We start from the raw sequence: 26,640 nt of genomic DNA on the forward strand, positions 1-26,640 counted from the left end.
AAGACCATGTCCCTTAAAGCCTGGGCCACACCTCTGGCACTTTAATCCCATCAGCTAGGGAAAACTGTTTACTAACTTCTAGTCTTAGAGGCAGAGGTCACTGATTAGCATAGACCCTTTAGCAGGTAAGAGAACTGATGGGGGTAGGGGTGGAGATGGTACCACATAAGGATTCAAGTTGCTTCCAGTAAAAAGGAAGGGGAAAGTCATAAATTTAAAAACCTACATCAGGAAACCCAGAAATACAGAAGGTATTTTCTATTTAGCAGGTCAGAAAAGAACAGGACATAGTTGGAAACCATTTGATAAAGTGGGGCTTAATTCCAGGAGATGGTTTATTTTCATGTCATATCCATAATAAAAATGGTAATTTGCTAATATTTGGAGGAGAAAGGGAACAGAAGAAATGTATGCCACTTTGGAGGAGCACAGGGGCTTTTTTTGCCTACACAAAATGAGTTTATGAAATATTTTTAACTTAATTATTTTAAGAAGCACTAAAGAGTTGGCAGCCATGGAGAATTGCTTAGCATAGATAAGGCATCTTCAGGCATGGAGCCTGGACAAAACAGGAATTGATGCATCCTAGCCTGGGCCTTTTGTGTTACTCTTCTTGTCATTTGGAGACCAGTCATGAATTGGGGTGCCACTGCAGTATTTTATCTACAAAAATGTCCCTGTGCTGCACTGTCTGAGAGTTCATTTTTGAACAAAACAGTTGAAAATTGCAGGCCCTCATCAGATTCATCGTAGATTTTTAAAACTAATTTTGCACCGGATATTGTGCAAAACTGGAAGTTTGAGACTAAATCTGTACAGCAGATACAGAATAAAGTTGCATTAGTGTGTTTATGATAATCTCAACTGGCAGACTGACAAAATAATGTTTTATCCCCTGGAATTACACTGTGTATAACTTAAAAAGATTAAATAAGGCTTACCATGAACATAGCGCACAGCGTGATGCAGTCTTTGTGCCACAGCATGCAAGCCCTAATAGAAATAAAGAAGAAACAGTTTCAATTTTTGGAAATATAAATTGTGACTGGATGTAATGTCCAGTACATGTAGATGTAATAATAATAATAATAATAATAATACAGTCCAACCATTTAAAAGCATCTGGTTTTATTTAAGTTCAAGTGTTTTTATTGAACGAGTAATAAAATTAACCTCATCTCTTCTCCATTACTCCCCTAATGCATTAACTTGAAAGCTTAAAAAAAAAAAACGCAACTCTAACAGATTCTAATAAGTGAAGAGTTAATGTGCCTACTTTAAAAAAAAAAGTAAAAAAATCTTAAATGATATAAGTAAAAGCTATTACATTTGTTACCATTTATAATTATTCAATAGTAGCATTGAGTTCTCTAAGTCTTTAATAGAATGTATAAGCTATGTATTCCTTAGAATTAATTATTTGAAAGGGAAAAAGGTCTAGTAAATAAATATATGTATGAATCAGAGTAAATCAAAGTTTAATCTAGTTACTTTTGGAGGAGATGAAACCGAATATCTCCAAGAATACATCAAGACAAGCATGTAGATATCTCTTTGATTCACAAATTTAACAAGAGGATTTCTATGTTTTCAAGAATCTATTTAAAACCACCTGGACATGATTTGTTAAGTAAACAGAAACATAATAGTACATGTGTTTATATTTGTTAAGACATGACCTGGTAAGCATACCTTTTTACCCCTAGTCAGATAATTATTTCATTAAGCTGTGAGGCTTGTTGAGAGGTGAAAGCAACAACAGCCTTATAAGAGTTTCAAAATACATTCAGTATCTATTTCTTTTCTGAATTTTTAAAGCACTATCCGAACAATACAAAATGATACACGAACTGAATATATATCATGCTATTAACAGCCAAAAGGTGATTACTTGACTGTATTAGTTCCACTGCACATTTGTTCAGGCTGGAAATTAGAAGGAAAATAAAACTTGTTTGAGAGTCAAGGCTAGGTTAGGTAGTTAGGTTTCAACATTAATGGAATTGAAATCTAGCCAACAAAAAGGCTAAAGCACCTGATAGAAGTGCTGTGGAATGCAATCACTATGAGTTATCAAAATATCTTTCTTGCATCTTATACAAAAGGTTGCAATAGCTTCAAGTCAAACAACTTGCTCCACTACCTGGGATACCAGCATCTCTTTGCTGCACTTATTCCAGAGATTTCCCATTATGGAAACACATGAAAATGGCTGAATACGAGAGCTGTATCATTCTGAATTGTGTGCACAATACCAGAGCTAAGCAAAAGCAATCTGTCTTCCCCATAAACCAGCAATGCAGCCCAAACATCAGATACCATTACAGACAATTTGCAGATAGCTCCATGAATCAAGCTAACTGCAAAGGAGGGAGACATATTAGGGAAAATATTTAAATGTAATAACTTTAAAGTATAGCAAGTCTAAACAACTTTAGCAGCAGAGATGATAATGACGTAAATTAAATGAGTAAGAAGAGAGAATCCCAGCTCAGGACTCAAAGCAACACAGATGCGGTCACTATAGTGATAGGAATACTTAGCTCTGTTTTGCCTACCCTACACAGTTCTCAGTGCTTACAATTTGAGGCTCAGGTCAAAAAAAAAAAAAATGTATTTCTGCCTACAGTACAGGTGTGTCATTAATCCTCCTGCCTCCATTTGACTCACCGGTAAAGTACTTCCACTTCTGTGAGACTGGCTTTGAGGATAAATTCAGAAGATAAAAGAACAGTGCTCAAACACTAGAGGGATAAATTCAAACGTCTAATCAGTGTTCTCAACATGATTTCTCTGACTTTGTCAAAACAGCATTCTCAGATTGGAAAATATGACAAAACCATAGTCCATGCTATAAATCCCAGAGTAATCAATTTTAGTTTTAAAATGCATTGTTACTTTCATCAGGTATTACTTAAGGTGCCACCTGATGAATATTCCCTTACGCTTTTATGTGGCATTCCCAAAGTTTTGAAAAACTGTAGTTGTTAAAGGTCATGCAGATTGCTGTAAAATTCCTCATAAAGGAGTTTGCTCTAAGAAAGCCAGTCACTCAAGAAAAAAAAAAAGTTTCTAGAAAATTTATTGTTAAATAAAATCCTTTGTGCTTCATTTGTTTCCCTAAATTGCTTAAACCAGTGCTGAAGCAGCATTTTTGAATGCTTGCAATCATTCTTTTTCTACACTTGGCTGAAAAAAATAATAACCATACAGAAACTGATAATCAAATATCTCGATATAGTAAGAAAATTTTATTGATTTTAAGAACACTTTTGATGAGAGAAAGGTTTTATCTTCCCTAGTCAAACTGAAGAGTGAACTATAAAGAAATTGATGTGACTTCCAATTTATTCACCATCCTAAAAATTTGGAGGAGCCACAAAACATAAAGCTGAGGTGACAATGGCTTCATCAGCAAACCTGTTTCTTATGAGAAAGAGAACAGATTCTGCTTGTATAATGACACAAGTGGGAAAAAAATGTATGTATAAGAGTATGTATTAAATCATTCTTCTAAAAGGGAAAAGATTTTGTCCCTACTTCATTCTGCTGTGGGAAGCTCACTCATTGCCGGATGCCTTGAAGAGATGTAAATTTCTATTTATTTTTATAGTCCCTTCCCTCTCTATTTTGGGCAGTTTGGCAGCTGTACAGCCTAAGTCATAGGTGATCCGATTAGCCTGTTAAGATGACTTTCTGCTAAGGAACATCAACTTGGGCCAAATTGACCCAATACTGCTCTTCGCAAATGATGCAAAAGCAGAATTACAGTGGCTTCAAATTTAACAAACTACTCTGAGGAAGAGTAGAGATAGTAGAGATTGGTTGTCAGGCTCAGAGACGTTTCAGTTTCCATTTATTGACGCCAAGTGAAACCTGTAAAATACGTCCCAGTGCCTTTGTAGGAGATGCAGCCCATCTGCTGCACTTCCTCGTTCATTCGCTGTACCGCACCCAGCCTGACCCTCATCTCTCATCACTACTCATCTCATCACTATTCTACTATGCTGCCTTTTTTTTTTTTTGACTAAAGACTTTTTCTTTGACGTATGACTTTTTTATTAGTATTTTTTAAACATTGATGAATGCTCAGACACACAGCCTGCAACTATTTTTTTCTCTTAAGCTCCTTTATAATGCTGCAGTTAAACACATTCTTGAACTCAATCTTGGAGATCATTTTGTGCAGCTTAGATTGCACGCATTTAGTCAGTATCCTATGGCAATTTATGAACAACACTCCATAGGTTTATTTTTAGTAAGTGTACCTCATTCACACATTTTGTAGTGCTGCATGGGGATCACTGATCTTTATGCATGACTGCAGTGATAAGATCTGGCAACATTCTTTAATAACTGTTTAAACTGCTCTCGTCGTGTGCTTCAAGCAACATACAATTATTCCAACACCTAAAAAGAGCTCTTTCCACTTGCAGTATTTTCCGCTACTCAATATGTGCACTCTTGCCACCTGATAGCTAAGATTTTCCATTATTTCCTTTATTTGATTGACTCCTTTACAGCCAGTGGACAAAGTACACACATATAGTTCATGTGAGATAGCTTAAATGGTAATCACAGAGTCTACACAATGAGAAATTCTTATTTTAAATCCATGAAGACGAGGCTAAAATATACACATATATAGTCCATCACTAAATATTTACCTAAATGTAGAGAATAATAATGGTAAAGATAAAAATTGTAACAAAATTAGATAAATTACATCAGTATTTGGCACGATACTGTACACAGCCAAAATTTATACTGTAGCTTGGGTCAGAGTTGCCTCGTATTTTCAATTTACAAGTTCCAGTAAGTTACATTCACTGCAGCATCACTGAATTTCTTTCCACTTTTCTCTGAATTGTCTAGATGTTGCTGCTACAGAGTAAGTAAAAGCATCTCTTAAGATAAACAAAGGACGTTGAAATTATTGAAGTTATCATGAATGCAAATTTTGTACCAACAAAAATAATTCAATTTCATTAATTTAAAAGAATGCTGAGCTTTCGGTGGAGCAGGGATAACTAAACCAGTTGGCTATGTTAGGACTGCCTCTGGGAGGGAAGACCTGCAGTGCTTTTGTCCCATGAGGTGGAACAGACCACAAGCGCACTCTGCTTGGCACTCCTCTCCTAAGTCAGAGTTTATTAATATCTGGACATTAAATTTATGAAGCTCTAGACCAGGTGAATGATAAAACCTTTCTAAAGTGGATGCTCTAACATCTAAAGGCCAAGGGCTAGGGCACTAGTAAGAATTTCAACACCATGTATCTGCAATTCAAGCTGGTAGAGAAATGAAATCACATCTGGAAGGCTGAGAAGGCAACAGGAAAGGCAATCCCCACTGATACTGTGAAAGGAGATTATCATGGGGAGAGGGTAGATTGCCTTTTTTTTTTTTTTTTTCCTAATGAAACGGTTTTCGCCCCTGCCCACCCACCCAGTGGCACAGGCCTCTACTACATTTTCAGTTTTTTTCCATCTCCCATAAATGTAGTATTACTCCAAGTTTAGCTTACAATGTGAAATGCATCTCATCTTTCTCCAGGATTTGAGTATAAGTAATTATAGCATTGCAAAACAAAACTGACAGCCTATGTGTTAGCTCAATATGTCAAAAAGACAGGCAGCGAAGCCTCTCCATGGCTGCGGTACATCTACTGTCATCTCTCATCAGGTGACACACTGAAAAAGCAGCAAGTGCCGGGTTTCCAGGTTGAATTATATGAATCAAGGAGATTGTTCTAAAGAGGTTGCTCGTCTCAGAAAAGATCTAGCAAGAAGTGGGAGCTTGAAACATTGCCCCAAAGCAGTAAAACACTTTCAAACACTTTCAGACTCCCAAACCTGGTGCTTTCCATGGAGAAGGTGGCGGACACTAAAATCAAAGTGAAATTCTAAGCACTTTGAGTCACTCTTGAAGCTAAGAAGAGGGTTTTAGGCACCAAAGAGATAACACTGCTGCTCCAATGGGTTGTGAAAGTTATAGATGCATTAGTTAAAATAATCCAAATCATTTTACCTGGAGAGCTGAGGTCACCGATGCCCTCACAGTTGCTTTAATTTCATTAGTGGCCTAAAACTGTTGGGAATGAGATGACAGCAGAACTGATCATAAAAGTTTTACTGTATGCCAAAACCACATCTGGAATTGATTATGCCTCAAGCATAACAGAAGAGTTAATCTATATTATCTATTTTGTTCAGAGGCCATCTATTATAGATTTAAAACAGGGAAAAAAAAACTGTAAGAGTTTTATTTGTGTGTTGTTTTGTTACCCTGAAGTATTCAGATTATAAATTATTTTTAAAAATCTTAAATACATGTGCTAGAATTACAAGTGCTAGAATCAAAGCTAGAATCAAAGCATTTGTAGCAGAACTGAAACTCAAAAACTCAATGAAAATAAAACAACTATGATAAATTCTGTGCAAGCTCCTTCGCTGTTCATATTTACCTCATATGTTGGAGTTATTACTAATTCCTTTAATAAATGTGGCTGATTCTAGAATATTACCTGGACTATAAGAGTCAGCAGATAAGAACAACAGCTATGTGAGATTATAGAGCTTTACAGCTGTGTTAAGCATAGACACTGGATTTCTTTCTCTCAGATCAGTCTGGTGATCCAAGAAAGTTTCTAGACACTTTGAGGTCTTACAAAAAAAAAAAAAAAAAAAAAAAAAAAAAAAAAAAAAAAAACAGTAAAAACTTGCTAAAAAAAAAAAAAAAAAAGAATGTCACCTCCTCCTATGGAAAAAAAAAAAATGTAATTTGGGTTTGAAAAAATATTTTTATTAGAAAAATCACATTTTCTTCTTTCTGAAAGCCCTAGTCAAGAATAGACCAAAACACTGCTTTTCAGGCACCCAAGCTACAAGTGGCACAATTCCTAAGCACGTGAGACTTCTGTGCCACACGTTGGGCTGGCGCTTGGCCCACAAGCAGCGCCACTGGCAGTTGCCACCCAGCTTCCTGTGTGTACCAAAGGGATCCGGATCCAAAGGGACCAGGGGAAGGATCCCCACACCGCTAGCTGCTGCCATCTACCTCTGCTGTCAGGCAGCATTACAATCTGACAGCACGGCCAGTCTCGCACCCCATGGCTCTTCATGCTAAATGAAGCCTGCCATCAGCTACATGCCAAAAGGAGGGGATAAAATGTAAGTATTTTGGGGGAAGAAACTACCTGACCACAGTCTCCTCTAGTCATGAATAAGACACACATACATACTTGCAGCAGACAAAAAAATCCACACAAAGCACAGGCACATCCACCTGTTGTGCTCAGCAGCCACGCCATGCACCAGCACTGCCTCCAAGCTCCCTGCACAATTGCAGAAGCTGTCAACAGGGGATAAGCAAAAACAAAGCAAGCAACCTGATTTAGCAGAGGACAAGTTGTTCACTTGTCTACAAATAACAGCTTTAATGAACACAGTTGCTCAGGTATTTTCTTTTAGGGAGGATTTTGAAAAATAAAATCAGCTGTGGGAGAGAGGAGCAGCTATGAGCAGCTCCATTATCCCCACCGCTAGAGATAGGCTTCTTGTTTCACCTCTTTCATAACTTCTTTTTAACACCTTTCTACAGAACAGAAGCATCGTGATGAAGTCCAAACAGGCTTTCAACTGTAGCCATAATTATAGAGTATCCTCCATCTTCACTGTTCGTACAACTTGCCATCAATACTTTTGAGCTTTACTTCCCGATGTAACGAACTGCTCTCCTTACATGTAACTACTTCCTTTTCTTTCCACTTTCTTAAGATAGGTCAGTGTACAACAAGAAGATTTAAAGCCATCTAACAAAGCTGGATAGAAAGCTCTGCAGCAGCTCTGGGAACCTCGAATTCTCTTCTGTCATTTTCTTAAAAGAAAAAGGAAATCCACAGAAGTGGTCTAGGAGTCATTGAAATTTCTATTGGGTGGGTATATATACATTTTAATTTATTCATAAATAAATACATATTTTTAAAAAATCTGCTCGGCTATAGTGGATTTAACAGCATTATTACATAACTACTTCAACAGCTTCCCCCATCGTGTACTTTTCTCATCATGTAAATTTTTTGAAGTTATTTCTAAGGCAATAACTCGATATCAAAAGTTTAATTTCAGAGTGTGACAGATGACAAATCTTCTTCCTATTTAAATGCTCCCCCCATAGTGCTATTCTAGTCTGTGCAGAATATAAATGACCAACTGGGAAAAAAGAAAAAAAAAAAAAAAGCGAATTATGAAGTATTTTCATAGTCATCTAGTGAAAAACATTTTTCAAGGTTTTTCATTAAAATTTTGTCCAGATCCCACATTTAAGATAGAATTAACACAAGGGGAAAAGGAGTTCCCTGCTCCAAATGCTGCTGACAAAAGGACACTGCTTCCAGAGCTCTGAAGATTTGCTTAGCAGTGTGGCACACTCTTGTCCCCTCCTAAGGGGAACAGTAGCTAGTTAGAATATGTACTAACTACATTTATGCAAACACATTTCTGCAACAAAGGAATGCTGCCAGTCTGCTACCCTGAAAGCAAGGAGTCAGTTCTGCAGCTCTGTTAGTACCAAGGACTGCAATAAGTTAACACAGCAGTTCAGTGTGTGCTGCAGCACTGAACTTGGGCACATTACAAAGGCCCACAGTACCGCAAATCCTCCATGTAAAAGAGATGAATTAACCTTAATATAAAACCCACCAAACCATCTGGGAAGACGGTTAACCTTTTTAGCAATGCAAGGAAGAGAGGTTTCAGCTACTGCTCTGCTTGCTGTTGGAACAGATGCTCACAAGGACATCTGGGATCCTGCCTGCATCATAGGAAGACAGGCTATGCTATTAGTGAATGTTCAGCATGCTGCTACTGTTTTAAATTTTAAAGGAAAAACAAGATATTTGTTTTCTTGTGCTTCCTTCCTTCTGCTGTCTCCCTACGCCCCCTCCCCAAATATCACTAGGGAAGACGTTCAGCTGAGGTGCAAAATAGCTCAAGCTGTGCATACACTTTAGGTCAGCCCTCTACAGTAAAAGGACGGTGATTCTGTTTTCATTTAACTTGCTGCCTGGTGGAGAACCCATCCTGAAGTACAGAGGTCTGACATCCATAGTCAAGGCCTGCCAAGGTATAACCTGCAGCTTAACTAACATCTTGCAGGGAAGAGCTATCTAACGCTGATACCGCAGCAGTTTGCTAGAAAGGCAGATCCTGACGAGAGGCACCTTGCCCTTAATTTAGAAAGCTAGAAGCACTGCCACCAGCTGACACGATGCTTTAAGCACCTGCTTTGTATGTTACTGCCATGCCTGAGGGCTGGGTGCCAGCACCCGCCGCAGGGCACAGTGCAGCACGAGGGCAAGGCCCTGTACTCACGTGCTGCTGCTTCAGAGCAATTCAGACTCAGTAACAAAATCGTATAATTTCTTGTCCAGGACATAGCTCAGCTACCTCTACTTTGCACCCCACCCGCGCTGTAGGCATAGTGGGGGATTTTCATGGCACAATCATTCATCAAATTCGGATGCCTGCCCAGACCGCAAGCTCAGGATCGCTGGGGGACTGATTGAAGTCCCACAAAGCAAGGTGAACCTCCATTAGGTGTATGCAAAAATTCTGTGTTAGAGAAGGGATTTATTTCTCCCTATTCACCCAACTCCAGTTATACTGCTTTTCTAACCACCTTTTACGTGCAAAGTAATTTGTTATTTTCCCCATAAGGGTCTTTCAAAGCAACAGAAAAATACAGTTCCAATATTTCCAAGATGTTCATGCAAAGACACCTTTCAGCATTTTTCCTGAACTAAGTTCAAAGTACTTGTCACAACTGTTTTTTTCCATCACTAGTAGTAAGCATATGCGTAATTACTCATTACAAGTTAATGTTAACTACATGCACTACGAGTTGCAGAAGTATATTAAAAAGAGATTAAAAAATGAAAAAGGCTGCCAGAGGAGTTGCACCAACTCCATTTTTGTCCAGGTGTCGTGAAGCACTGAACGTAATAGACAGCTGATGTATTAAAACTCTTTCAAAATTTGAAGGATGGAGAAAAAACCTACAGACATATCCCAGTTCCACCACAGTGCCCTGCACGTTATGCATTCTGCTGGCTGAATGTACACCATCTTCCTATTCCGTGTTACAAAGCTAAGCTAACAATCATCATACACAAACACAGCTACAGCATACCTCTCCATCATGTCTTGGTTGACTTTGAACCCTCTAAGGTAAGGAGAAAAAAACATCTCCCCCTCTGCAAAGGGCATAAGCATTGCTCCTGCAGCACACTCAGTCGAATTCTGGTGGGAAGTTTGACAAGTAGATACACATTTATAGAGAAAGCAAACAAGTATTTTGGGCAAAGCCTATAAAGAAGAGAAAAAGAACTGTCGAGCTGCCTTTAACAATCCCAATCAGACCATCCCTGGAGGTATTACAATTTAACCACCTCCCGTAACACAGCATGTTTAGTGTTGGTTTTCTATTATTAAAAAAAAAAAAAAAAAAAAAGACTTCCAGAGTTTTCTTGACACAGACCAGAAAAACACTGCAGATGAAAGGAAATAAGCTGGATGAATCATCTCTATCCTCAACCAGAAGCAAAGTACTTAGATGTCATAATCTTTTCCTTTCCTTCTTTTTTCTGCTTTGATGTCACCAGCAAAAAAATATATCGGTCAGGGCAGACTGAAAACTGCCTAATGAAGGTCCAAAGCAGCATCAGGGGGATTATTCTCAAGTTAATTCTGGTCAAATTTAAGGCAGCAATTCTTACAAAGCACAGGACTGTAATCCTGATGAGGTATTATTTTCTGCCGCAGGAAGCCCCAAAAATTTGGGGATTGGATATTTCTGATTACTTCCTCTGACCTTGTAACTTGTGAAGCTTCTTCACAGATACAGTTCTCTCAATAACAATAACAAACAAGGTGATCTGGAAGTATGCAAACTAATGATGGGACCATAATGACATTCTGCAAATGTTGTACGTCCTTATACTGAAACGTTATGCATGGTAAGAAGCGTCTGACACAGATTCCCCTGTAGACATAAGAAAATCTGATAGTTAGGGGTGGGCAGGGTGGGAGGTGGTTTTTGTTGTTTGTTTTTAATGCAATACATTGTGTACCTTGCCTGTTTATTAATGCCCATAACTCAATAGCAGAAATCAATTAAAATTGTCTCTGATTCCCTAAAATAAAGAAATTACTTTCATAGCACATCTAGAAGTGGTTCGAGATGAATTCTTTTGATTTGAGAGCAGACAACAGGCCATTCTATCACTTAAAACGTATCACTGAGATACCAGTGAGCATTTCGCTTGTGGTTGCTCATCCACTTGATTTCCTTAACTATTCTCTTTGCAGCCTGTAGCTTCCAAGAGCTGCTCAGAGGAACACTGTTTTGGTGTCAGTATGTTAAGGTGCTCAGGACTACTCCTTGCAAGCTCTTCATAGAAGAACTCACTGGAGCACAACACCAAATGCTCTTTTTGAAAACCAAGCAATTATGACTTCTCTCCTAGTCAAGGCAAAACAGCAGTCTTTCAGCGAAGCAGGAAAGAAAAGCGGTAACTATTTTAAAACATTTCTTAGCTCTTCAAGATCTCTCCTGCATTGCTCCCCCACACGCTACTGTCACAAAACAGCACCACCACCAGCTATTCAGCCTCCTGCAGGAAGCCACCCCCATGCAGAACCTGAATATTTCTGCCTTCACAAGCTGGCTTCCCTGGCCAGGCCCCACCGCACCACCACGCCTTGCCCTACAGCACCACTGCACTGCCAGGATCTCTCCCTGGGGACTCAGCAGCCACGACACTAAGCACATCACAGACAACCACACTGCTTCCAGTCCTCATCTGTAGGATCCAGGAGCAGTGCAGGCTTTCGTAAAGCCTCCTGTTCCACCTCCTGTCTGCCCTGCCCTCAAATCACATCAGGGTTGCAGCAGGCATGCTCCCTGCAGGCTCAGAGGCACCAAAACCAGGCTGGCTGCACTGCTGCCCCGCAGCTGCAGCAACATTTCTTGGCAGGATTCAGGAAGAATATGCAAATAGAAAACGGTCTGCTACAAGTTCCTCCCTTGTAAGGACAGCCAAACAGAGGCAAAACCAAGTGCATTCCCCTGGGCAGCAGCATAAAGGATGGTGAGGCTCCTTTCTCAGCAATCACCTCCATGAAGATACCCACTAGTCAGCACCATTTTCACAACTATTAGAATAAATTTCAGCTGCAATTTTCTGTGACAAGGAGTTTTGCTAACATCCATAACATCCATTCTAGGTTTAGAAAAGATCCTTCATCACAGATTACAGATTTTTGTTTTTACTGTGTCTCAGTGCAAGGAAACACCAGAACATCTGGTTTCAATGAATTGATTGTTCAAGGTCATTTCTAAATATGTGAGCAAATATAGAAAATACTCAGACTGTTTTAATAGTTATAACATTGCACTATATTGATTACCCATTTTTGTCATGGTGTACACTCTGATAAGATAAAATGCAATGCAGATCCACAAGAAAACAAATTGCTGCCATCATCTAAAGGAGGCATAACATGGTTTCAGTTGTACAGGAGCTTAGACACATTAAATGCAAATACATGCAAAAATAATATTCATAAAATGTTTTGGAGCCATTAAACAATTTTTGTAAAAATGCATCATTTACAGAGTAAATGGAAGTGATGTATTAAATTGTTGTGAGATTTTGACCCTTAGGAGGTGATCAACATCCCTGGTGGTTTCAGCACGCACAGCTGAGGCCAATCGCATAAGAATCTTAAAAAGTCCTGTACAGAATTCTAGGATGTTTACCACCAATCAGTGGTGATTAGATCATGAAAATGCATCAAGATTATGTAAATTCCAAGTGATGCCAAATATTTAACTTTACACGAGCACCCACACACCAAACTAATGAAGCTGGAAGGCAATCTAAATGATGATTACTATTACTTTCAAGAAGGAGAAGTGAGCCAACAAACAGAAGTTGGCAAAACATTAGTGTTATTTTCAGGAATTGTTTGCAAAAGTATACATGTACTGGGCTTTTAGCAAGTCAAAAACTGTAATTCCAACACAGTTGTCTACAAAACAGGCCAGAACCAAGCAATACCGTTCAGATGGTGGTATTACCCACTACTTATAGGTACCAGCCTAATTAGCCCAGTTTTTCCCAAATGGATCCACTCAAACCGACCAAAGCTTTTGCCCATCACTGTCACCATTTACTTGGTTAATGAGCCCCAAAAAAGCAGCTCTGCTCTTTCTCTCTCTCTTATTCTAGGTACTTCTCGTATAAATAGGTAAGCAAGGTAAGCAATGGGATTTGCAATCCAGTTTTATTTACTGCCTGAACTAACAGATTCTTCAGACATCTATAAACAGCATCACAAAAGCCACTTCCCCAGCTTTTAACAGAATTATTTAAAACTAAAAAGCTGTTTTTCCAGCAACAAATAGCTTTAATATCACTGGAAACTACAACTGAAAAACATTATAAAGCTTTGTTTTACTCCCACTGAAAGACAACACCTCTTACTTTGTAAATATTTGGAAAAAAATATTTGATCCACAGCGTGTGCACACAAACACCTCTTCCCAGACTACCAAAGAACCAGAAACAACACCATATGTTTCATGGGATAATATGCTCCTTTGGCATCTGTAAATGTTTTCGATGAATACAATTTAATATGAACTAAAAGAAATTGAATTATATTGTCTGAAATAAGCTGGTATGATTAACCCAGACTGTATCACAATGACGGGCTGGGACATCCACTGAATTGTACCTCATATAGGAAGATAATTCATTCATCTTTAGTGAGAGAAATAAACAAGCTCCTTTTACACAGTTCACTATCGAGAATAACCCCCGCTTCTCCTTTGCCCTAAAGGTTCCACTTTCTAGTGTTCCTTTGACTTTTCTACAACTCTATTGCAAGTTACACCTGCTAACTGGAAACCCCACATTCACACACTTGGCTACAACCAGTTCTGCAGCATGATGTTGATGAATTTTACTTCCATAGACAGACTAAACAAAATAATATTCACAAGCCGTGATTTTCCCTCAGCCACAAGAAAAAATATAAATTTTTAAAAGGGTGGGGGAAATTTAAGGTTTGGCAGTTGGATCACACAACGTGTGCTCTTCCTATTGTCCTTCAGCAGCTGAGGCAGGGCAGCAGCTTTTGCCTGTGTTTCTTTTTATTTTTCACACCTCTCTCCTGTTACTGTCCATTTTTCTTAGGAACAAAAAAGACTTCAACAACAGCTGGTCTTCAGCACAAGTTTTTAATCTTAAAAAATAAAAAGCATTTTCAAACAAAAGGGAAAAAATTACTTAACAGCTTGATTTATCTGTGTTTGTTTCTGAGGTTTATAGATCTATTTTAAACAGAAACAAAGCACAAAATTACTCAAGTTGTTTAAAGGAAAACCAAACATACAAATCATCCTGGCAAACATATCACATTTTAAATCTTAGCAGACTTTTATAATTACATTTTCTCTCCACAATAAACATTTACATCCAAACAGTATCCCCTGTATTCTGCTAAGTGCCAAAGACTCAGAGAAACACATTCCCCCAGATATTTCTTACATTATGTTTACTATTCAATATGTTTGCAGTGTTACCTGTGGCACAAAAAAATACATACTTTTAGAAAAATGACAACTTTATTTCCAGCATTTAAGTCATAAAGCTTTCCCTCCGCAGTGGGCTGACCGAATCCATTTGGCCATTATACTCAAAAGATTAATATAAGGTAGAGTTAGATTGCTTTGCTACTGAGCTCAGGTATCCAGGAACACCTTCAGCACAAGTTCATGAAGTCAAGGTGTTAACAAGGGCCCAGGCATTCTGACATAAGAACACACATGGTCCTTCCACAGGCCAGAACAGCAAACAGTTTCCCAGAGTCCTATGTAACTTGACAACTGAGGATAAGAAAAGGCTGAGGTTCTTAATGCCTTGTTTGCATCTGCCTTTACTAGCCAGACCGCTTATCCTCAGGGTACTCAGCCTCCTGAGCTGGAAGTCTGGGACAGGCAGCAGAAGAACTCCCCCACAGTTCAGGTGGAAACAGGGACCTGATGCTCCACCTGGGCTGTCACAAGTCCATAGGGCCAGATGGGATCCACCCAAGGGTGCTGATGGATGTGAATGCTGGGCCACTTTCTATCATCTATCATAAGTCATGCTCATCTGGAGAGATCCTGGATGACTGGAGACTTGCTAATGTGACACCCATCTATCAGAAGGGCAGTAAGGAGGACCCGGGGAACTACAGGCCTGTCAGCCTGGCCTCAGTGCCAGGAAAGCTGATGGAACTGGTCATCTGAATGCAATCACACAGTATATGTGGGACAACCAGGGGATCAGGCCCAGTCACCATATGTTCATGAAAGGCAAGACCTGCCTGACCAACCTCATCTCCTACTGTGACCAGATGACCCGCTTGGTGGATGAGGGAAAGACTCTTGACATAGTCTACCTAGACTTCAGCAAGGCCTTAGACATGGTCTCCCCCAACATTCTCCCGGAGAAGTTGGCAGCCCATGGCTTGGACAGGTACACTCGGTGCTGGTTTAAAAACCGGCTGCATAGCTGGGCCCAGAGAGTGATGGTGAACAGAGTGAAATCCAGCTGGTTACCAGTCACCAGTGGTGTTCCCCAGGGGTTGGCGTTGGGGCCCATCCTCTTTAATATCTTTATTGATGACTTGGATGAGGGAATTGAGTGCACCCTCAACAAGTTCACAGACAACACCAAACTGGGGGGAAGTGTCTATCTGCCAGAGGGTGGGAAGGCCCCGCAGAGGGACCTGGGCAGGATGGGTCGATGGGCAGAGGCCAACGGGATGAGGTTCAACACAGCCAAGTGCTGGGTCCTGTATTTTGGCCACAACAACCCCATGCGGTGCTACAGGCTTGGGGCAGGGTGGCTGGAAAGCTGTGCAGAGAAAAAGGCTCTGGGGTGCTGGTTGATGCCCACTTGAACATGAGCCAGCAGTGTGCCCAGGTGGCCAAGAAGGCCAATGGCATCCTGGCTTGTATCACAAATAGCGTGGCCAGCAGGAGCAAGGAGGTGATCATGCCCCTGTATTTTGCTCTGGTGAGGCCACACCTCAAGTGCTGTATTCAGCTTTGGGCCCCTCACTACAAGAAGGACATCGAGGCCCTGGAGCATGTCCAGAGAAGGGCTACGAAGCTGGTGAGAGACCTGGAACACAAGTCCTGTGAGGAGCAGCTGAGGGAACTGGGGGTGTTTAGTCTGGAGAAGAAGAGGCTCAGGGGAGACATTACTGCTCTCTGCAACTACCTGAAAGAAAGCCATGGGAAGCTGGGGGTCAGCCTCTTCTCACAGTAACTAGCAGTAGGACTAGAGGGAATGGCCTGCAGTAGCACTAGAGGAGGTTCAGGTTGGAAATTAGGAGACATTTCTTCTCAGAAAGAATAGTCAGGCACTGGGACAGGTTGCCCAGGGCAGTGGTGGAGTCACCTGGGGGATGTTTAAGGAGAGATTGGACGTGGTGCTTTGGGACACGGTTTAGTGGGTGACAGTGGTAGTAGGGGGATGATTGGACCAGATGATCTTGGAGGTCTTTTCCAAACTTAATGAGTCTATGATCTCTCATGTCTTAAAGCCCTTACTTCGCATTATATATCCAATTTAGAAACTACTTAAATTTTTCTATACTCTCATTTCATCTACTTACATATGTGTCTAAATAGTAGGTATTTTCTCCTATTACAAAGTATTTGTAATTTTTTTTTTTTTCTTCTTAAAAGGCCAAATCACTCCTTCAGATTCCAGGTGTCCACTTCAGTCAGCTCAAAACAGACAATTTTTGGAGGAGCAGTAGAAAAGAGAGTTGTTTTGTATTCTAAGTCTATTTTCACTTACATCACTGACTATCTTAAAATAGTAACCAGCTTTAAAGTAGCCTTTGGTCTCCACCATTTCATTTACTTGCCTTTATTCCCTATAAACTACAAAATTGAAAAGCTTTCAGGGATTTTCAGAAGGAGCCATACACATTGGCACCAATTGGAAGAATATACATTTTATTGTAATATCCTATAATCAGGAGAATCAGGAGTAATGTGTGAAACAGACATTCCTTTATAGGACAAAAAAAAAAAAATCCTGCTCACCATCTTTTTTTTCTTTACACAAAATCAATCCATTGTATCTATGCATTTACACCTAATTTGTGCAACATATAGGTTCAGAGACTTCTCTGTAGTACGTGAAGATGCATTTCCTCTTTCATTACTATCTGTTACATTTTTTTAAATAAATATAAAGGTAGCAACACCATGTAATTTTTTATTTTTTTTACCCCAACGTGAACAGTGTGTGCGATTCTCTCTGCTGCACAGCAGGACATTACAACTGCAAGAAGCATTTTCCTCAACACCCAGTATTTATCACCAGTACTGCTCTGGTAACAGAGTATAAAATTGAATGGTCTGACTTCCTTAGACATATAGCTTTGTGAAAAGAAATTAACAGAAATGGTAGCATTTATCACGTTAAGGCATCAAAACTTTAGCACTACAAGAAGACAAGAGCAGGTGATTCACAGAGCAGCAAAGTGCTCTCTGCCAATAGTCTGTTAGTCTACAGGATTATTCTACAGGACTTAGCTCAATACTCGTCAGCTTTATGACCTGTTTCACACAAGTTAGCATTCCCAATGCATTTCATTTCACAGTAAAGAGGTTTAAACCAACATCACAGAACAAAGACGGGCTGATGTCTCAAGTGGGGCAGTCCAAACCATAGCAAGCCACCTCCTGTGAGCCAGATTCTCAGAAGTGCTCAGCACCACAGTGAAGCCATACAGTTTTCAAGTCCCATTGCCAGTACCAGGAGCTGCCATAAGAATCAGAACATTTACAAATCTTGCCACTAAGTGCAACCCCTATGTAAGAGCAGTTCATGAGGCAGTAGAGGAGAGGGATGATGAAGTAAAGACACCATTGGGAGTCTCAGATCCATGTCTAATAGTAGAAATCCTACTGGGATACTAACATTTTTGTGTATCACTGGACAGCTTAAAACAAAACACCAAAACTACCTTATTGGTTCCCTAATTCCTAAGGTGCTTCTTGCCCCTGTGCACCGCTGAGAAAAACACAAAAGGTCTATGTTGTTTCCACACATCCAACAGAATAAGTAGTGGTGCAAGTTAATGGGAAAATTTACTAAACAGTGAAAAGGAAATGGTAGAAATGAACACTATTTTAAATAACATGAACTGAATACTTTAAAATCTTTTTTCAGCTTACAATCATTTGCAAGCTTTTGCTCATTTCAATGGCAGCTTGCAAATCTTGTTGAAGCTCAGTAAAAATGGTAGTGTTTCATGAACATAACCTATTAAAAAAGCTGTCGTTTATTACCACAATGAAGTCAAGAAATAGCACCCCTAAATATGCTCCAATATGTTCCATCTGTGTAAATGGTAATCACCCCGTGCAAAACTCATTGCAGGGGCAGCACCCAATTATTTTCTTTCAAATCATTAATTGCAAGCAGAAAGTTCATGTTCCTACAGCAGAAATAAGCGATATGAGCTGCCATTCCTGAGATTTTATTATGCTGAACCACACTTTTGAATCAGATAGTTCTCAGGTTTTGAAACCTTCCAATGTTCTCTTTAAGTTGATTTCTTACAACCACCATTTGAACTGGAATTTATTTGTACAGAGTGACATTTGTTTTTCAGAGTCCTGCTAATCTATTTGTTGGGCGGCTCCCAAGACTTTTGGCTCAGTCTCTGCAGTGTTGTATTTGTGGCAGTCAGGGTTTGTGTAGATTTTCAACTCTAAGTATACAGGTTTTGTAGAGCATTTTATCTTCTTTCTTCATAAAGCATTTTTAAAGCTAAACTTTATCTTTAGCCATTAGCCCCAAATGCTAGCTGGAAAGCTGGGCTCCTTCAAAACACACCCATCCACTCGCACAAAACAAATGAAAAACCAGCCCGCAGCAGCCTGCCTCCAGCAGCAGCAGTCCTTTTACTGGAGGTATAAGCTCATAAGGCTAATAAAACCATTTTTGCTACCTTTGTCAGAAGGTAAACATTGATTATCATTGATCATTGCTACTATCTTTTGACTATGGAAAACCTCAGCACATAAAATTTTTAAATCTTGCATACCTTCGAAATAGCAAAAATACCAAAATAATAATAAAACATTCCTAGACAAAACCTTACTAAGAAATAAGTGTGTGAAATGACAAGGAAAAACGTTAATAGCTGCAAGACAAGGTTTGAATCAGTAGGTCAAAGGTGTTCTCACATTATTCTCTTGTACAATAGAAAAGAAGAATCAAGTCTTAGGCAGGGATGAGAGCTTAGAAGTCATCAATGCAGCAATTCTGCACCTTTCTCAAGTAAAACCTTCAAGCTGCAGCAAATAACTCAAGAGTGAAACCTCTTAGTAAGTCTGAGTTGTGCTTGCGTGGGACTGCCCACAGTAAGCTCCAATAATGGGACTGAGTCTCGGAAAGGTTTTTGAAACTAGAATTTTTAAGTTATGGAGATCTGATTGTTCAAAGGGATACCATTAAAATCAAAGGGATCAGGGGGGAAAGAAAAGTATTCAAATTACCCTCATTTTAGAAGAATGGGATCAAAGCCTGAACCACGGCCTAATTTTAAAAAAAAAAAAAAAAAAAAAAAAAAAAAGGTTCCATAAGCAGTCTGTATTCCAAGATCTCTCTGTGACTCCCAATCATCTCTACTAAAAGAAAATACTTGTTTCAGGATATTTATATGTATTAGCTTTGGTAAACTATTGCGGACGGTAACTAGCTTCAGATGCTTATCTTAACACACTTGGCAGAGATCGAAAGCACCGAACACAAATAAAAAAAGAAAAGAGCATAAGGAAACAGTGAACAGTGCACAAGGTCTTCCATTAAAAGAAACACCCTTCACTTATTCTCCACTACTACTTGACTATAAACTGGTTGAAATTAGTCTATTAGAAACAGGCTTACAGAGCCTGAAAGCAAACAAAAAGAGTTATTTGTTTTCCTTTGCAACCCAGCAGGACTGGCATCTAGAGTAGAGCTAAGTTTTGGCTCACGTTTCTTTGATCTTGGAAAACCAGGTTCAGTCAAAGTGTGCAAACAGCCCTGCAAGCTTAATGCCAAGAAGCACATGAAGCTCAGACACAGACACCCAAGTGACTGCCCAATTTCTCTGTTAGCTGAGAAGCAGACCTGCCACAGGTACTCTCATGTGCTGCACCTCCTGCAATGCAACCACAAGGTACAGACTTTACATCAACATCTGATCAATTAATTAATGAGCATTTAATATTCAAAAAGTGAGGCCAGCTAATTCCCTCACTGAGATTAAGAGAATTTTTATCGTTAGTGGCAGCTCCAGGTACATTTGTAGTCCTACAACTCAAACATAATATTTTAAGCCCATAGGTAGGGACAGATCCACTAATGCTGTTAACAGAAGGATGATTTCTCTTTTCATACTCACTTCCCACAAATTTTGTTACTGACATACCAGTAATTACTGTTTCTAAATGCCCTCACTTCTTTCTTCATTTTTAATTATACTGTGTCAGCACGTAAAAATGTACAAACCATGCAGAAGACAAAGAAGATACATTTCCTACAAAGGCTACGGAGTTTTCAAAAGAAGAAATACAAAAGCAAGGCCTGTTAGGAAGAAGACACCAGCTTACCTTTGCATAGCTTTACACAGGGAGTTCCAGCTAACGACAAAATAAACATGAGTTTTTGGAGAGCTACTATAGGGATCCGCAGGGCAAAAGGGAATTACAAAAGCCAACAGAAGAAGAGGGAAGTTTTGCCTGACTCGTACTCTTGCCATTCTCCCCAGCCTCATTTCTCCCTTAAAAACAAAAACAAAGCTTGCTCATCACTCCCAAGTAATACAAAAAAGTAAGATTTTCAATCTATTTTTAAAAGCTTTTTCCTTCCCTTCCCTTGAAGCCTTTCACCTTCATCTGTATTACCACCTCCTATGCAAATATGTGACCCATTTCAGTACCTCGAAGTACTGAGCCCAATATCCCATACTAATAGGTATCAAACCATCTACAATACTGGCAACACTTCCTTGCAGACCACTTTCTGCAGAACCAGCCCAGTGCCTTCAAGAGCACCTTCAACAGCTTTTCTACACCTTCAACAGCTTTTTTTGAGTTGCTAACCAGAGTAGGTTAGGTGTGTGCAAGTTCATGTTCTCTGCAACTATTTATAAATAAGCAGTGCAAAATATCTACTTCTGAAAAATTCCTTATTAGAAGAAGAAAGTAAAATAATGCCTCAGAAGCATTCTGATGGGTCAAAAATGATCGGTCTTAAGAAGTAAAGGTGAGAGAACTAGAGTCACAAGTAAAATGAACTACCATGGTTCAGCTTTCAGCTTTGTTCAGCTTTCTCTTCACATCTCCAGAAAACAGTTTTACAAGCCAAAGGACTCCATGGCAGCACTCTGCCTGTTAAACAAGGTTGCCTTGCAACTCTTGGTATTAAGAATTCATTCCTCTTCTCATGTGAGAGGGAATTACCTAATCCATCATCACAGTTCATCCTTACCCTCATAATAGCACCTACAGTTAGGGAATGTATCTGTAATATTTTGTCAGAAAGTTAATTTTTCTCCTTCTAACCCTCAAAGCCTTCATCCATCCAACTGTAAAGCCACTAAGAAATGAAAGAGCTGGAGGCTGGATCGAAAAAGGAACTAGAGGCCCACTGTGCGAAGCATGCTGCCCAAGCAATGGTATGGCTCAGTTGTAGCTCTATGGCCCTACAGCAATGGCCAAATTCTGTTTGTTTGTTTTAGAGAGACAGACTGCATACAGGCACAAATTGGGATGCACCTTGAAACAGGGATCACCAAGGAAACACATCAGTGTGAACCTCAAGAGTCTTTTCAGGTCTTTGGAACTTCCTACTAGGAAGCACTTCCTTTTTCTGGGGATTTGTAAAACCTTCCGCATTGGAGGAAAACGCTCTTGCCATTAATTTAACATATAAATGGAGAAAGGCATCATTGCTGCTTCCTCCCCCTCATACTGTAGCCACCATACCTTTGTATATTGTCAGTCTGAAAGATAAATATTATTCCAATCAAAACTAGACTATTATATAGAAGACAATGTAGGGAACTATTGCAATGACATTTACCATCCACCTGATGGAGAGCAAAATCCAGGGTGCCTATATTTTACAAATAGAAAGCATAACTGTGTTTCTTCTGTTTTCAGCCATTTCATTCTTTCATGTGTCATTAAAATAACCTTTCCGCTAAAGAGATCTCTGGAGGACAGTAAAAATCACAGCAAAACTTGCATTCTCTTCTCTCAGTATTTTACTCTTTCAGTGGCAAGTCGAGAAACAACGTTTTATAGGAAAAGTGAAACTTACTGCTTACTCCATCACTGACACACCCTTAGTATGTACTAGAAATCATCTATTTAATAGAAATCATCTATTTTATAAGATGTTCCAGAGGAAAGAGGAGTTAATATTTTGATCTAATTGTAAAATAGCCATAGGGTATTATTTTATTATTATTTTTTTAATTCTGCTAGCATTGCTATTGCTTCACTATGTGACTTACAATAATAATAGAAAGACATGTGAACTACTCAGGGGAATGGACCAAAAACATCCTTGGGTGGGAGACACTTATTGAGATGTAATAAAGTATTGTTATTTAACACCTTTAACAAAAAGTGTCTCCAGACATATTTTATAAATATAGAACAATTTTCAGTCCCATCAGGAGTATAATATCCAATGACTACGTAAAACCTAACAACGAGTTTCCCACCTTAAGTCTTTCAAATTACAAGGGAAGTTGAAGTACTTCTACATACCTTCAGACAATTCAGGAAGTGCTAGAGACCAGAGAGAATCATTTAATGAAGAATTTTAGCAGCTAGCATTTTTCTAAATATGTCATCAACTGAACTTAATCATAAGCAGCACCTAGTTCCATTTGTCTGGCTTCACAAAGTGCCAAAACAAGCTGTAGAAATAAAGCTTTCACTAGCACATAAAAGTGCATTTTTCCTGCAAGGTCTCAATACTGACATAGATGGAAATCAAAGGCTTTTGCTAGAGAATTCTGCTGCACAGCACACCAAAGCAAACTTGCAGGACCTCATTCTAATCTTACAGTGCAAATACATCTTCATTAACATTCAACAGGACTGAGAATGAAAAAGGAGAACCTAGCATTTAACTTCCACAATAAGTACTGATATGTGTGCTTTTAAATACGTTTAACTTATGAAGATGACCAAAAATTCTAACTTCATTATAATCATTGGCTTAGTATCATAGTTGAGTTTATTTCAATGTAGTTTATTTCCAGTGTAAATGGGGAGGAGCCTTGTGGAAAGGGGATTGGAGCCGTTCATCTTGATAACCGCTTCCAGCCTTGTGCATGAGGCTTGGTGCTGTAGAGCACGTATATGCTGTATAGGTATAGCTTGTTGGGCAGGCAGCAAGCTGTAGAGCTGATTTCACCTCTCCTTTTTCCTTGCATAACTAATATTCTATACTTGGTTTGTTTAGTTTAAGAACATAGAGTTTTCCTTTTTTTTTTTTTTTTTTTTTTTTTAAAAACTACAACAAAAGTGCAAGAAGACTGAACTCAAGTATCATGCTGTTGGCATTTTTTGACATAACTACAGCTCCAGTAAGACTGCAGACACACCCTGTTGCTGTGCTGACAAACTCTGTGCTACCATGAAGCAATAGTCAGTGGGATTTTCTCTCCTTCCTACTCTTTTCCCAGTGATGAAGACCGAAATGAAACTTCTGAAAATTACCCTTCTGTTACTCCAGCGCCATCTCTCTTGAACTGCATGGTACTATTACTGCCAAAACCTTTTCTCTTCCAAGCTTTACAGGATCTTCGTTTCTGTGGGCAACATACATCTAACTACAGCAACTATCACACAGCTGCATAATAGCTGATGTTTGATCAGCTACAATCAGCCAAAATGATTTAACAGCAGGAAGAAAAATACTTGTTGGCTGAAGATACACTGTGCTGAACATTGCAACAGTCTTACAGGTTTTTCTACATAGTTAGGGGTGGTCTCTGTGGAAGAACACCTTCTCATCCGTGACTATAATGCAGTAACCTATTTTTTTCCAAAGAGTGCCTCCCACTGAGAAACCAAGTAAAGTGCTGTACACACACACATCCCAGTTTACATAGAAACTATAGGGGGGGAAAAAAAAAATACACCTTCCAGTAAGTCTGAATTCTTGATTATACATGTCACAGGAGTACCTTGGATACCATGTTACACAACTGCTAGGAAAGTGAAACGGAAATGCTATCGCATTACTAATACAGAACAACCAAACCCCACTATTTGAGGAAAAATACTAAGCACAGTTCTAGGCTATATACAAATTGAAATGTTTTGAGGAAATAATGTGCTGAAGTAACAGCAGGAGTGAACAAGCACACTGCAATGTTTTGGGGGTGTTTTGTGTTCTTTTTGTTTTGTTTTGTGTGTTTCACTCTGTGGTTGAGATTTGCCTATGTATCAATTACACTTCCCTATCAGATTCCAGCCAGAGACAGATCTCATTTCTAAGGAAACCATTTGCATTAAACTACTTTTATTCTATTCTAATAGTGGTAGGGCAGGCTTACTGAAGTTAAGTATTTGTTACATCCTTCCCCCACCCCATTACCTATTTTCTGTATGTTTACAAAGCATCAAGGAATCAGTAACCAAAATTGCTCTACTGCCTACTTGCAAGGAAGCAGATTGACTTCACTAACACAGAGAAAGCCAAGCAAACCTCTGACACTGCTGAAATAATAGTGTTTTAGTTACTTTTTTAATTGGTCTTTCATTTGCTGTTAGCATTGAATTTATCTGACCCAGAAATAAAAGGGAACAGGCATTGTTAACAATACTTTATCCTATTAGTGTGATTTTAATCATTTCCCTGTTTAGACCTACCTGACAGCACCCATCAACTTACCTGGCTAGACTTCATCTGAGTAGCCTTACTAAAGATGATGCTTCAAAAAGGAAGCCACATGTCTCAAGAGGATGATGGTGCATTAAACTTTTCCTATCCAGGTAACTAGTTGAAACACATTCTAAATAAATAATACGATTCCCACCAGGATACTTGTTGAGCTATGTGAAGCAAATCAGTCTGAGCTCAGTTCCAGGAAAAGTAACATGCATTTTGGCTCTAATTTACACTTCTGCAGCTAGCTACAAGAAGATATGTCACATGGACTCCAAGAACAGAATGCCTGCTCTCAGGGAAACCTGCCCCATGCTTCAGACCGAGTTAAGGTGTTCGGGTCCAAGTTATGAAGAAATGTCTGTAGCCACTGACAAGAGACAATGCAGAGACTGAAAACACAAAAATGTATCACTGCTGTTTCAGAAAGAAACTGCTACAGGGCAAAAGACGCTGTGTTTCTCTATTATAACTATTCTGATGTCATTTCTTACCTTTAAAATAATTGGAGCCACATGGGTTCACAACAGCTTACCTTGGCTATTCCCAGGGACTATCATGACAGAGCCTGGGAGAGAGAACATCAGGCAATAAATGGCCGTAGCAGAATTTTTTTGAGCAGGAGGATCACAGGGAGGGACCAGGGGGAAAGCAAACTTGCAGTTTTTCAAGTTTCAGTATTATTCCTGATACCTGGGAAAAGCAGCTGCCTTCCTCTCTGGCATGAATTTTTAGTTCATTACATCCTCTGTGCAAAACAAAACTTACATTTCCTGACTTCCCCAAGCCCATGAAGCCTTAGGTTTACATGAGCTCATGGCTTCTTTTCTGCAGAGAAGCCACTTTTACTAGTGCTCCCCAAAGCTATGTAGCGATTTACATAATTGACTTAAAAAGTAGAATGAAACAGCATAGCAATGTGAGGTAAATCTCCCAGCAGTCAAAATCTCGGCTGCTGAACTGCTGTCAACTTACAGTGATAACCATCTCAGCCACTCACAGACACCAAGCAATTAGCCTGTCTGAAAAGATTTCAGAATTTGGCCATGGCGACTCATGTATCGAACAGCAGATGTGAGATATGTCCTCCTTGTATCACTAACGTTTTAGTTCCAATGGGGCAAGTTGGCTTGGATGAGCATACACTTCACTGGATAAAAAACTGTCAGGGTGGCTGGGCCCAGGCTCTGTTGTGGTGAGTGGAGTAACATCCAGCGGGGGGCTGGTACAAGCAGTGTCCCCCTGGGCTCAGTACTGGGGCCAGTTCTCTTTAGTATTTTTATCAATGACCTGAAGTCTTACAAGGAGCAGCTGATACAGGGCTTATATAGCCTAGAGTAAAGGAGGCTCGGGGGAGATCTCACTTCTCTCTCCAGCTACCTCAAAGGAGGTTACAGGAAGGCTGAGGGTCAGTCTCTTCTCCGAAGCACCAAGTGATAGGAGAAGAGGAAGCGGCCTCGAGTTGCGCTGGGGAGGTTTAGATTGGATATCAGGAGAAGTTTCTTCACTGAAAGGGGTGTGAAGCATTGGAACAGGCTGCCCAGTAAAGTGGTTGAGTCACCATCCCTAGAGGTATTCAAAAGATGTGTAGATGT

The 26,640-nt window shown here is 39.5% G+C and overlaps 1 long non-coding RNA gene across 2 annotated transcripts in view; it reads right to left on the minus strand.

The window, feature by feature from the left end:
- The window catches only part of LOC116492957, a 196,265-nt gene that overhangs the window by 132,875 nt on the left and 36,750 nt on the right, over nucleotides 1–26,640 (minus strand). For both annotated transcript variants that reach the window (XR_004253700.1, XR_004253701.1), the window contains exon 2: nucleotides 942–993. This is a non-coding gene — a long non-coding RNA (uncharacterized LOC116492957). The remainder of the gene's footprint in view (nucleotides 1–941; nucleotides 994–26,640) is intronic.

The sequence above is a fragment of the Aythya fuligula genome, chromosome 10 (genome assembly GCF_009819795.1).
Source record: "Aythya fuligula isolate bAytFul2 chromosome 10, bAytFul2.pri, whole genome shotgun sequence".
Taxonomy (NCBI): domain Eukaryota; kingdom Metazoa; phylum Chordata; class Aves; order Anseriformes; family Anatidae; genus Aythya; species Aythya fuligula.